Genomic DNA, 11,862 nt, shown 5'->3' with positions numbered 1-11,862 from the left:
TTTTTTGATTTATAAACACTATTTTATTATTTTTTGTATTTATAAAAACTATTTTGTATTTATAAAAAGATGATTTCATATCTATAAAAATATAATATTTATTAAAACTTATTTTGTATTTATAAAACATTTTTTTTATTTATAAAAACTATTTTATTATTTTTTGTATTTATAAAAACTATTTTGTATCTATTAAAAGATGATTTCAGTAATTTTTTTTTTAATTTTGGAAATATTCCGAGGAAGTTTATCCCTCGGAATATTCCGACGACATCTTCCTCGGAATATTCCGAGGAATTTCTGACGAACTTGTGGTCCTCGGAAATTCCGAGGAAATAGGGTTTCCTCGGAATTCCGTCGGAAATTTCCGAAGGATTTCCGAGGAAAGATGAATTTCCGAGGAGTTATTTCCGAGGATTTTTTTCGTCGGTCCGACGACATACCGACGATTTTTTCCCTCAGTTTGCCGCTGTTTTCTTGTAGTGGTATCACTTTGGTGCAATGGATCTTTTTTCCGATAGTCAACCATTGCTACATATCGTGGTTGATCCCGGCCCGTGTTTCAAACGTAAAATCTGATTGTCACGAGATACAAGTCGGGATTTTTGGGACAAAATACTTTTCTATGACTATGACCGAACAATTAGTGGATATCTTCACGAAAGCATTTAGTAAGCGACTTTTTCAGACGATTATATCCAAGCTGAGCATTTTCGATCTCTATATTCCAACTTGAAGTGATGTTAAGAAATACAACTTTATCATGTATTGTAGTGGTACATATTTCAGGTTTAGAGATAATTTTATTATGAGATTATCTATATAACTTAGACAAATGATTGTGCACCTCTGAAAGATCATAATAACATTCTCTTTGTATCTTTCTTACCACGGTGTTGCAATTGGATGTTTTGATAGAGGAAGATGTAAACTTCAAGTATTGTGTTACAAAAGAGAAAAAGAAGTAAACTTCAAGTACAATCACCCTACTTTTAGGATCGATTAACTCGTTTGTGAGTGACGTCAGTTGACAACTTGGAAAAATAACACAGCGTTATTCTTTACATTTGGCAATACCAACACTAAAACAATCTAATTCTTTAGAGTTTACCGCATAATTATTGAGAATGTATTATAGAAGGCTTTTTGTCAATTTAAAATATGTTCCCCTCTATATGTGAATCATTGAATTCTTTTATTTGATGGGATATAAACACAGTTTAGACTGTTTAAACAAATTCAAAGATTCTTAACTCATTACGTTGCAGGTAAGGGAACCATAGATAAACACAACCAAATTGATAAAACAACAAGAATCATCAAAAATACATCACTGAAAAAAAAAGCAGAGAACAAAAAAAACTTAAAGATTAGAGCAGGAGCCGATATAACACCTTTGTAGGTTCGAAGAGGATCAAGCCTATCCATGACTTGCCGGTTCAACCCCACCGCTTTAGCCGGGCCAGTTTGGAGATCAACACAACATCGGTTAATCAAGAGCAGGGAGTGAACATTGTATTTTTTAAGCTTCCATGGAAGCTTATCTGAAGCTCCCCATTTGGTTTCAACCTTCTAACTTTTCCAGTTTAAGGAGATATTGATTAAGCTTCCATGGCTAAAAATGGGGAGAGAGAGCCTGTCTTCCTACTTCTTGTCTTTTTATAGAATTTTTTTCTACTTTTTTAAAAGGAAATTTAATTCTTGTTTTTGATTAAAAAAATTCTTGTTCACAACTACGTGTAACTTTTTTTTTGTTTAACTGACAAGCTTACTAGATTTCCACCAGTTATGCCCTACGAACCGTGCAATCTACTGTTCCGGTTTGAGTTATTGGAGGTAGTAAATGTTAAAAAGGTAAAAACCAATAATACGAGTCTAAGTAAATTACTGTTTACAATGATTGATTTATACGCAAATCCAATGGTAAGGTCTCGAGTGCATGGAGGGACCCCAAGTCCACAACCAATCGCTTTAATTTTGGTGGATCAACTGCTTGTTTGTCTATTTTCAATTGGAGGCTCATCTTTTAAATTTATTAATTTTGTTATTTTATACTTTGTTATGAATATTTCTACGAAATTCTGACTATATTTCCACTAAAAGTCAGAGTTGGCTTTTTAGAATTGGATTTTTAGAACATGTTAAAAGCATAAAGTAATTTTACTATTAGCTCTGCTGCAAATGGCTTTTTAGAACATGTTAAAAGCATAAAATAATCTTACTATTAGCTCTGCTGCAAATATTGAGAAATCTCTAACAAATATGAAAATAATAAGAAAATAGACATTTGACTTGTATATTTTATATTTGTTTTTTTAAACACAATTTACCCTCATTATACACTCAACTTGTTCGAGTACAAACGATAATAAATACTCCCTCTGTTTTTTAAAGATGAATGTTCTAGAGAAATATTTTGTTTCCAAAAGATATATTTTTCATGTTTTCAAAGCATATTTTGTCAACTAATAATGAAAAATTGTGTGTTTCAAAAATATTAATTACATTTCTTTTAATCCTATTGGTTTAAAAATATAAGAAATATAAAGTTACAAAAAACTATGCATTAATAACTAAGTTTTAATATGGTTTCTTAATAAGTGTGAAAATCCTCGAACATTCATCTTTAAAAAACAGAGGGAGTATTATATATCCTCTTTGATAAAAGCATAAACAACAATATCACGTGAAGTTAATGAAGATAATTCTTCATAAGAAAATGACATCAAGTTCGAGACAAAGAGAGCCTCCAGGAAAAAGTCGGACAGTTGAAAGTTACTCCCATTGAATTGTGACCTTGAAAGCCAACCTTACATACAAGAAAAGCCGAAGTATTTTTCGATTGCATCTTTTGATTTCATACAGACTGCTATATACGATGATAAACTGGTGAATAACCTAAAACTATTGTTCGACAAAGAATCTGAGAAGATTCCTCATGATGTACGAAAGTATGGTAGTAATATACACTTCTCGCTCGAGAAAGAGGAAGAAAACGAAACTGGATCCGATGAACCCATCAAAAATCTTTAGGGATCTGGTAAAAACAACCAAATGCACAAGACATAATATGGGTAGGCCTCGATGAACTCACCGGAAATCCTTTCGATGAATCTGAAACTTGTATCTAGGGGTGTCAATTCGGGCTGGCCCGGCCCGGCCCGGCCCAAACCCGCTAAGCCCGTAAATATTTGAGCCCGGCCCGGCCCGGCCCGAAAATTATTTGGGCCTAGAATTCAAAGCCCGGCCCGGCCCTTATAGGGCTATAGGGCTTTTCGGGCTTTTGTGGGCTTTTCAAAAAATAATTTGTCATTGCCACTTCCATCGTTTTAATACATGTGAATTTTCATTAAAAAAAAGAGTTTCATTTAGAAAATAAAAAATTTTTAAAGTGAGTTTAAAATTTTCTTCTCTATCACAATTTTTTTATTTTTTCGTATGCTTTAAAAACATTTTATACACAAACCAAATTTAATAAGATTTAAATAATCAATTATCAATTAAAACAAAAAATATAAGAGAACAAAATTTATGATAAACATGGTCAAACGTTTCATACTTTGTATTTTGAAAATAAAAACATGTTGTACATGAAAGAAGAAGGTACTTTTGTAAAATTTAAAATGTAACACTTGTAATGATGAAACAATAAAGTGCATTAACAACTTTTATATTTGCTTTATTAGAGTTTGGATAAAAATATTAAAATAATATATCAATACTAATAATAGTTTCAATTACAAGAAAAAAAGATAATATTTACGCTAAAATATAAATTTTGGGTTTTCGGGCCGGCCCTAGCCCGAACGGGCTTAAGCCTAAAATACCCAAAGCCCAAATGGGCTTAGCCCGAAAGGCCCAATTTTTTTTGGGCTTATAAAGCGAAGCCCAAACCCGGTAATTTTTAGGGCAGGGCGGGCTCGGGCTACGGGCTTCGGCCCTAATTGACATGTCTACTTGTATCAGCCACTCTGTCAAGAATCCATTTCTTGTTCATATCATTTGTTTCAAATTTAGTGACAAAGTTACATAGTTTTGATATTTATTAAATAGCTAATGTTTGTCTTGTCATCTATACACAATGTTTTATATTGCGGATTGATCATCACTTCATAGATTGGCTTATAGAATTTATATTTCACAAATTAAATTGCAAAAGAAAAAACACATTGAAGATTTTTTCTTCTGAAAACCCTAATAAAAAAATTAAAAAAAGATAAATAAAAATCTCACTCTCGGGACATTTAAACAATCCATACAATTGTTAAAGACGAGTTCATCTAACTCAATGACAATTACACACCATCCACAACGATCTTATATATACCAAAATGATCTAACAAACAATATATTAGTTTCATACAAAAAATTAACCAAATCTTTTAACTCACAAAAAGTTACCACACACAAGACAAAAACAACATCCTCGTGGGAAGCGCAAACCAATGACTAGTACTAATATAAATGAACATTCTAAGTACTAGAAATTAACTAATAACAGAAAACAAGTGATATTGTCAATTGTGATAGTCAGTTTAGAACAACATCCTCGCGGGAAGCGCAAACCAATGACTAGTACTAATATAAATGAACATTCTAAGAGCATCATTAACGGGAGCTCTTAATCCCATCTCTTAGTGTTAATAGGTTTAAAAAAAGGAAATTAACATAATTGTGAGGAAACGTATCTTAATTAGGGGAAAGAAGAGACGCGTCTTCTGAGACATGTGTTGTGTTTTGCGGGATTTGTGTGTTTCTCTTTCTCTCGATGGAAGCACTTCGTATATCTCTCCCTCGCTCCATTTCATCAAAATCACCGTGTATCTCTATCTCTCCTCGATGACTCCGCCGGTGATTTCTTCATCTGTCAAAGATCGGATGAAGGATTCGGCGTCTCTCTCATCGGACTCGGCGTCTCTGTCAATGGACTCCACGTCTCTCTCGCTCTCCTCGACGACTCCACGTCTCTCTCGCTCTCCTTGACGACTCTGCGTCTCTCTCGCTCTCTTCGATGGCTCACCTTGTCGAAGAATCACTCCACCTCTGTCTCCGGCCTGTGGCTCTCCTCGACAAAATCAAATCGAAAGGTAAAGCTATGTATTTTTCCTTTTATGTCTGAATCCTTCTTTGTTATTTTGATATGTTTGTTGTGTTGCATGCGTCTCTTGTGTTTGTTTATGTCTCCTGATTCAAGAGATGATGTATCTGTTTTTGTTTCTTAATCCTTCTTGTGATTGCTTATGTCTATGTCTTTGTTTATATCGATCACTTCTGATTCAACAGATGATGTCTCCTGATAAATATATCGATCAGTTCTTGTGTTTGTTTACGTTTCTGTCTTTGATTCAACAGATTATGTCTCTTTGTGTACACTTAAATGTCTCAGTCTTTGTTTCTTAATCCTTCTTGTGTCTGGATCCTTCTTGTCTTGATTCTGTTTCTTGCGTTTCCATTTCAGATGGACGGATCAAGAGACATGAAGGTTCTTCAAAGAAGAGGACTGTGGTCTAGACGGCTCAAGAGACAATGGCTATTTCAGGTTTGACATATATCTTTGATCTGTTGGATGTTTTTAGGATTGTGTTCTAGAACGAATTGATTGTGAATCTCATCTGAAATGAATTGATTGTGAATCTGGTTAAGTGTCTAGAACGAATTGATTATCAATGGCTTGGAACGAATTGAAATGAGTTAGATAGAAATGAGTTACATAGAATTGTTTAAGTGTGATTAATATGTTACATAGAAATCAATGTTTAAGTGTGATTAATGAGTTAGCTATATGTCAAGTCGATGTGGTTGTGGGTGTGATGAATGCGTTTAGCTTTCTCTCTTCTATTAAACACAATCCTTCTTCTCTTCCATCTATCAAACTCGCCTTCCTTTCTTTTTTTTTATCATATCTTCCATCTCTCTTCTTAGACATATTCAAATATGTTAGATAAAATCCATATTTGAATTTAAATTTTGTTGATCTTCTTCAAAGTCAACAAGATAGTGGCATCGGTTTCGAATCTTCTCTTATTCCTTTATTTGGCACGCAAGCTACTGAAGGTTCAAACTTCGAACAAGACAGTCTTGTCGAGCGTAAAGAACCAAGAACGTGGACCCAACAGATGATGTAGTCCTCTGATATCACTCAAATAAGAGCTTCAATTGTAGTACTTAGGGATCGAATCCATAAGGAGCTATGAAACCTAATAAATCTAATTGGATTTGTTAAGCAAGGTGGTTTAATGATTTAAATGTAAAGTTGCAATTGTTGAGCTAGTAAATGCTCAATTGAATGGTTGAAGTTTTGGTGCTTAAAAAGAAATAATTAGACTTAGGGTTTTTATTCAGGAAATTTGAAATTATAATCCTATAGATGCCTAACAAGTTACGTGCATGATATTGTAGAGCTCAACATTTATAAATGAACCACTAGGCTCTCGCTTTCTAGGTTCGTCTATTGACCAAAGTCGATCGATGATTCTATATGAATATCGATCGATTCACTATTCAAAAGGTCGACCGATTATTCTATTTGAATATCGATCGGCGTTGTTGGTCAAGCGTTAATGCGCGAGTTGAATGTGCTCACTAAGCTTACTAGATCAGCTCTCGCCTTACTCTTAGCAAGATCTTAGCTCAATTAGAATGGTTTCAAGATGAGATGAAAGCTATCGGTTATATCTAACAATCCTAGGGCAAGTTCTAGGTAGCTAATCTAGAATCATGCATTAATGACAATCCTAATGATTAATATCACAACTTAGTAATCTATAGTTGAGGTTAATCTCTCATAACCTATTTAAACCCTAAAATTTAACAAGAGAACTACTCAGACTTGGCAAGCAATTCATAACAGCAAATAGGTATGAAAATTGCATTAGAATAATATATAGATATTAATGGAGTTCCAATCACAAATAACTTTGGATCTTCTCTTCAATCTACTAAAAATCCTAGAAAACCTTTGCTGTGATAAACAATAAAACAAGAAATCACACTTTGCCTCTAACATGTTGGCAAAGCTTATATAATTAGGTTAAAACTCGTCAGAGGTAATCTTGTAAATTGGTGAAGACTTGGGCTTTAAGTCGGTTGTGACCGAACGGGCTTTCTGCGTGCTTCGCGTCGATCGATGTCAAGATGTGAACATTGATCGATTATTCCTCTTCAATATCGACCGAACGTCGAGCTCGATGGTCATCCTGGGTGCCTACTCCAAATATCTCCAAAATGCTCCAAAATCATCACTTTCCTCCAAATTACTCTTGATCCTATAAATACTCTAATTAGATTCTATAATATAATAACTAGTAATTAAAACACTTATAAAACCAGGGGTAAAAGTGGATCAAATCCATGGTATATCATCTTCATCAGCTCTTGGTTAAACACGAGCAAAGATCCTGTTGTAGGGAATGAGCAAAGGTTTGTTGCTTTCTGGAAAAGGATTGCAGCCTACTACTCGGCTAGTCCTAAGATTGCTGAGTGTGACAAAAGAGAGGCATCACACTGTAAACAATGTTGGCACAAGATCAATGACTTAGTGTGCAAGTTTTGTGGAGCGTATAAAGCAGCAACCAGAGAGAAAACTAGTGGTCAAAACGAGAATGATGTTCTCAAACATGTCCACAATATCTTCTTCAATAACCACGAAGAGAAGTTCACCCTTGAACATACTTGGAAGGAGCTTTGCAATGACCAGAAGTGGTGTGACCTGTCTTCGTTCGGCTAGAAATGAAGGAAGCTCCAAAAGGAGAAACTGTGAGGATGGTTCATATTCAGCATGTCGTCAAGCAAATGAAATCGATAGTGCTGTAGCTGATGAAGGAACCACTCGTCCCATGGGTGTTAAGGCAGCAAAAGCCCATGGGAAAAAACCGATGGTTGAGGGGAATGAACTGTATGAGTTTCAGACTATGTGGAGAATCAAGCAGCATGATTTGGCTTTGAAGGAAAAGCTGTCGAAAATGAAGCTTCTGGATAGTCTCATTGCAAAACAAGAACTGCTAGCTGATTATGAAGAAGCTCTGAAGAAGAAGTTGATTAATGAGTTGCTGTGTAATTAGATGAGTTGCTGTGTAATTAGATAAACAAGAATCTGTTGAAGTTGCTTTTTTGTTGTTTGTTGTTTGTTCTGTAACTCTGGTTATGTTTCATGTTCTATTGTCTTAATATAAATGTGCATGTTCTCTTGTCTTAATATAAGTTTGTTCTGTCATGTTCTTGTGTTCATTGTTCTGCTCATTGTTTTGCATGTCAAGAAAATTGAAAAACTGTAGCTCATTGTACATGTTCAGTTCCATCTTTTTGTTTCAAGACAGGTACATGTTCTGATTCTAATTCATTGATTAACTATAAATGGAAGCTCCTATGTCTCTGCGTTTTAAGTTCTCACATGTATTTTATTCTGCTTCTTATGTCTTGTAGTGGGAGCATTGAGTGAAGGCATTAAGAGCTTCTTATGTCACGGAGTGGCCGCATTGAGTGGTTGACACATGTATTGTGTGTCATTGGTTGTCACATGTTTATGTCTTGTAGTGGGAGCATTGAGAGCTTTGTTTGCCACGGACATAATGACATTGTACTTGTGTGTCATTGTTGTCACATGTTTATGTCTTGTAGTATGTCATGGACTTGTAAAGAACACTTGTAACAAACACTTGTGTCTATATAACAAACCCTCTCGACTTGTAACAAACACTCTTGCTTTCTCTCTTTTTCTCTCTTAAATCAACATTCTCTCTTCCCATTCACAACAAGAATTTTTATTCACAACACCAAAGTCATCTTCTCTCTTTATTCACAACACTCTTTCTTTAATCACAACATATATGTCTTTTTCTTCTCAAAACATTTTAGAGGAATCATTTGATGATACATTTTGATCAAATCTTTGAGAATTTTATCATTCATGGTGATCAAGAAGAATAAAGGAAAAAAAAGAAAAAAATGAGCTTATATCGAAAGAAATCATGAAGAAGGTCATGTACGTTTATGGAATGATTATTTCAGTGAAACTCCAACGTATCCTAAAATTTTTTTCCAACGAAATTTTAGAATGAACAAGACATTGTTCATGCACATTGTTGATCGACTCTCCAACGAAGTTGACTTCTTTCGCAAAAAGAAAGATGGTCTTGGAGGTTTGGTCTCTCAGCACTCCAAAAGTGTACATCAGCCATTTGTGTCTTGGCATATGGTAATGGGGCTGATACGGTTGACGAATACCTCCGACTTGGGGAAACAACAGCTCGGTCATGTTTGGAGAATTTTGTGGAAGGAATAATTTATCTGTTTGGCGGTGGGTACCTAAGAAGACCAACACCGGCTGATCTTCAACGTCTACTTGATATTGGAGAGCATCGTGGATTTCTCGGGATGATAGGAAGCACCGATTGTATGCATTGGGAGTGGAGGAATTGTCCCACCGCTTGGAAAGGCAATATTCTTGTGGTTCGGGTAAACCAACAATCGTTTTAGAGGCGGTTGCTTCGTATGATCTCTGGATATGGCATACGTTTTTTGGACCTCCAAGTAACTTAAATGATATCAATGTTCTTGATCGCTCACCTGCTTTTGATGACACAATAAAATATCAAGCTCCTCAAGTCACTTTCTCTGTCAAAGGAAGATAGTATCTCACCGATGGTATTTATCTGAATGGGTAACTTTTATCCAATTCCAATACCACAAAGGCCGAAAGCAGTTTTATTTGCTCAACGTCAAAAATCTGTCCGAAAAGATATCGAGCGTGCTTTTGGAGTCTTGCAAGCTCGCTTTGCAATTGTTAAAAATCCAGCACTTTTTGGATAAAGTCAAAATTGGGAAGATTATTAGAGCATGTATCATACTCCATAATATGATAGTAGAAGACGAACGAGATGGATACACTCAATTTGATGTTTCAGAGTTCCAACAAGGGGAATACCACAGAAGTTCACATGTCGATCTCACGTATTATACAGATATCCCTACAAATATTGCCAAGATGATGGGTGTTCGAACAAGATTTCGTGATAGGCAAATGCCCCAACAACTGAAAGATGATTTGGTTGAACATATATGACCTAAATTTGGACGTAATGAAAACAACAACTTAGTTCAGATGCTTCTTTCAAATTATTTTTCGTTTATTTTACTAATCTTTGAAAATCTATGTTTAAAATGTTAGTTTACTATGTTTTATCTAATCAGTAAATTTTATCTTCTAATAAAAAAATGTTTAATATTTTTTTATGAACCCTTAATTAAAATATCTACATTGGAGGACATAAATGTTCCAGTCTCTTAACTAAATCTCTAACCCCACAACCAATACTTAAAAGTATTAAAAAACAATTAAGAGACCCTAAAAAGATCTTTGGGATAATGATGCTCTTGTTTATTGGAGGTCTTTTAGGTTGAGTCTATTAACGTAATATAAAATACAGTCTCTTAACTTTTAACTAAAAATTTAAGAGACATCTCTTAAATAAGAGATATAAGAGACGTCTCTTAGTTTTTAGTTAAAAGCTAAGAAATCGTATCTTATATTACGCTAAGAGACCCAACCTAAGACCTTCAATAAATATGCTATTCGAAATTAACTAAAAACCGAAAACAATTGATATTGTCAATTGTGATTGTGAGTTTGTCACACAATACTTTTATCAACCAAAATTAACAAAAACAAACTCCCACAGAATTTTTTAAAACACAATTAAAATCAGAACTCTTTCCTCTCTTTCTCACTACACTACAAATAATAATTCATACCTACTTTAATCAAGCAAATATGAGGAATATTCAACATCACGGCAGGGCTACGACAGTTCTTCCTCAAGAAGGAGTAAGCCACATCTATCACCAACTGTTTTGCATACGTTGAGTTCCGTTTCGCCTTCACGTGACCATGCCCGACTATATAAGCCACCTCAGCATCTTTCGCCTCAACCAAATCAAACAACTCTTCCTTCACTTGCGGCTGTCTGAACGTTGTATCCATCGGTCTGAACTGAAATCTCCTCCTCATGCTCAGCTTCGGAAGCTCTTGCTCGTACTCCGCTTTCAGTCTCTTCAGCACCGGCGACTTGCTATTACTCACAGTCGTCTGAGACCTCGAGCTGCTGCTTCCCGCTATGTTAGCGTCTGATATGGACCGGGACAGCCTTGTTCCGAACTTGTTTGAGGTTTTCACAACCGCAAGCCGACCGTCATGTGCAGAACGGTCTCTGTTTGATCCCGAGCCTTCGGATTCCAGCTGGATAAACTCGCAATGCTATCCACGAGCTCGTCTTCAAAGTCGTCTCCGTCTTTGTTCACGTCTTTGTATCCCGTTCGGATTATGCAACGGTACATCCTGTACGTTTTGGGACCGACACGGTGTTGACATGAGGCAGAATTAAGCAGCTAGACTTGAGAATTAAGTTGCCATACTTGAAAATACTTATAAGGTCTTATAAGGTTTTATAAGGTTTTATAAAGGTTTTATAAGGTTTTATAAGAAGCACCAGACTTGAGATGTAAGCTGCCAGACTTGAGACTTGAGTGCCAGACTTGAGCCTAAGAGTGAAATTCGTGCAACTTCAACTTGAGAGGTAAATTTGAATTCAAATTAGGTTCTGGCCTTTGGAGAGAGAGGCTGGACAAGTGAGGATTAAAATAACATGTTGGAGAGAAGAAAGATGACTGTTAGAAGCTGTCACTATCACATTGGAAGCTCTCCTGCATCTCAACCATTCAATTCAAATTAATTCATATCCTCTCATCCCAACCATTCATTTTGAATCCAGATCTATCTCTCTTTGTCTTCTTCCTCTCATTTGTCTAGTGTGTGTGTTGGGTATAAAGAACTCTCATTGTAATCAATTATAATCTAAGCTGAAAGAG

At 35.4% G+C, this 11,862-nt stretch overlaps 1 long non-coding RNA gene across 1 annotated transcript in view; it reads left to right on the top strand.

Moving 5' to 3' along the window:
* The first annotated feature begins 10,689 nt into the window (after positions 1–10,689).
* The window catches only part of LOC106316418, a 4,683-nt gene continuing 3,510 nt past the window's right edge, over positions 10,690–11,862 (top strand). Inside the window, exon 1 of the long non-coding RNA XR_001264822.1 lies at positions 10,690–11,355. This is a non-coding gene — a long non-coding RNA (uncharacterized LOC106316418). The remainder of the gene's footprint in view (positions 11,356–11,862) is intronic.

This window comes from Brassica oleracea, chromosome C9 (assembly GCF_000695525.1).
Source record: "Brassica oleracea var. oleracea cultivar TO1000 chromosome C9, BOL, whole genome shotgun sequence".
NCBI classification, from domain to species: Eukaryota; Viridiplantae; Streptophyta; class Magnoliopsida; order Brassicales; family Brassicaceae; genus Brassica; species Brassica oleracea.
Note: the sequence above shows the minus strand (reverse complement) of the source record. Positions and strands in the feature narration are given on the sequence as shown.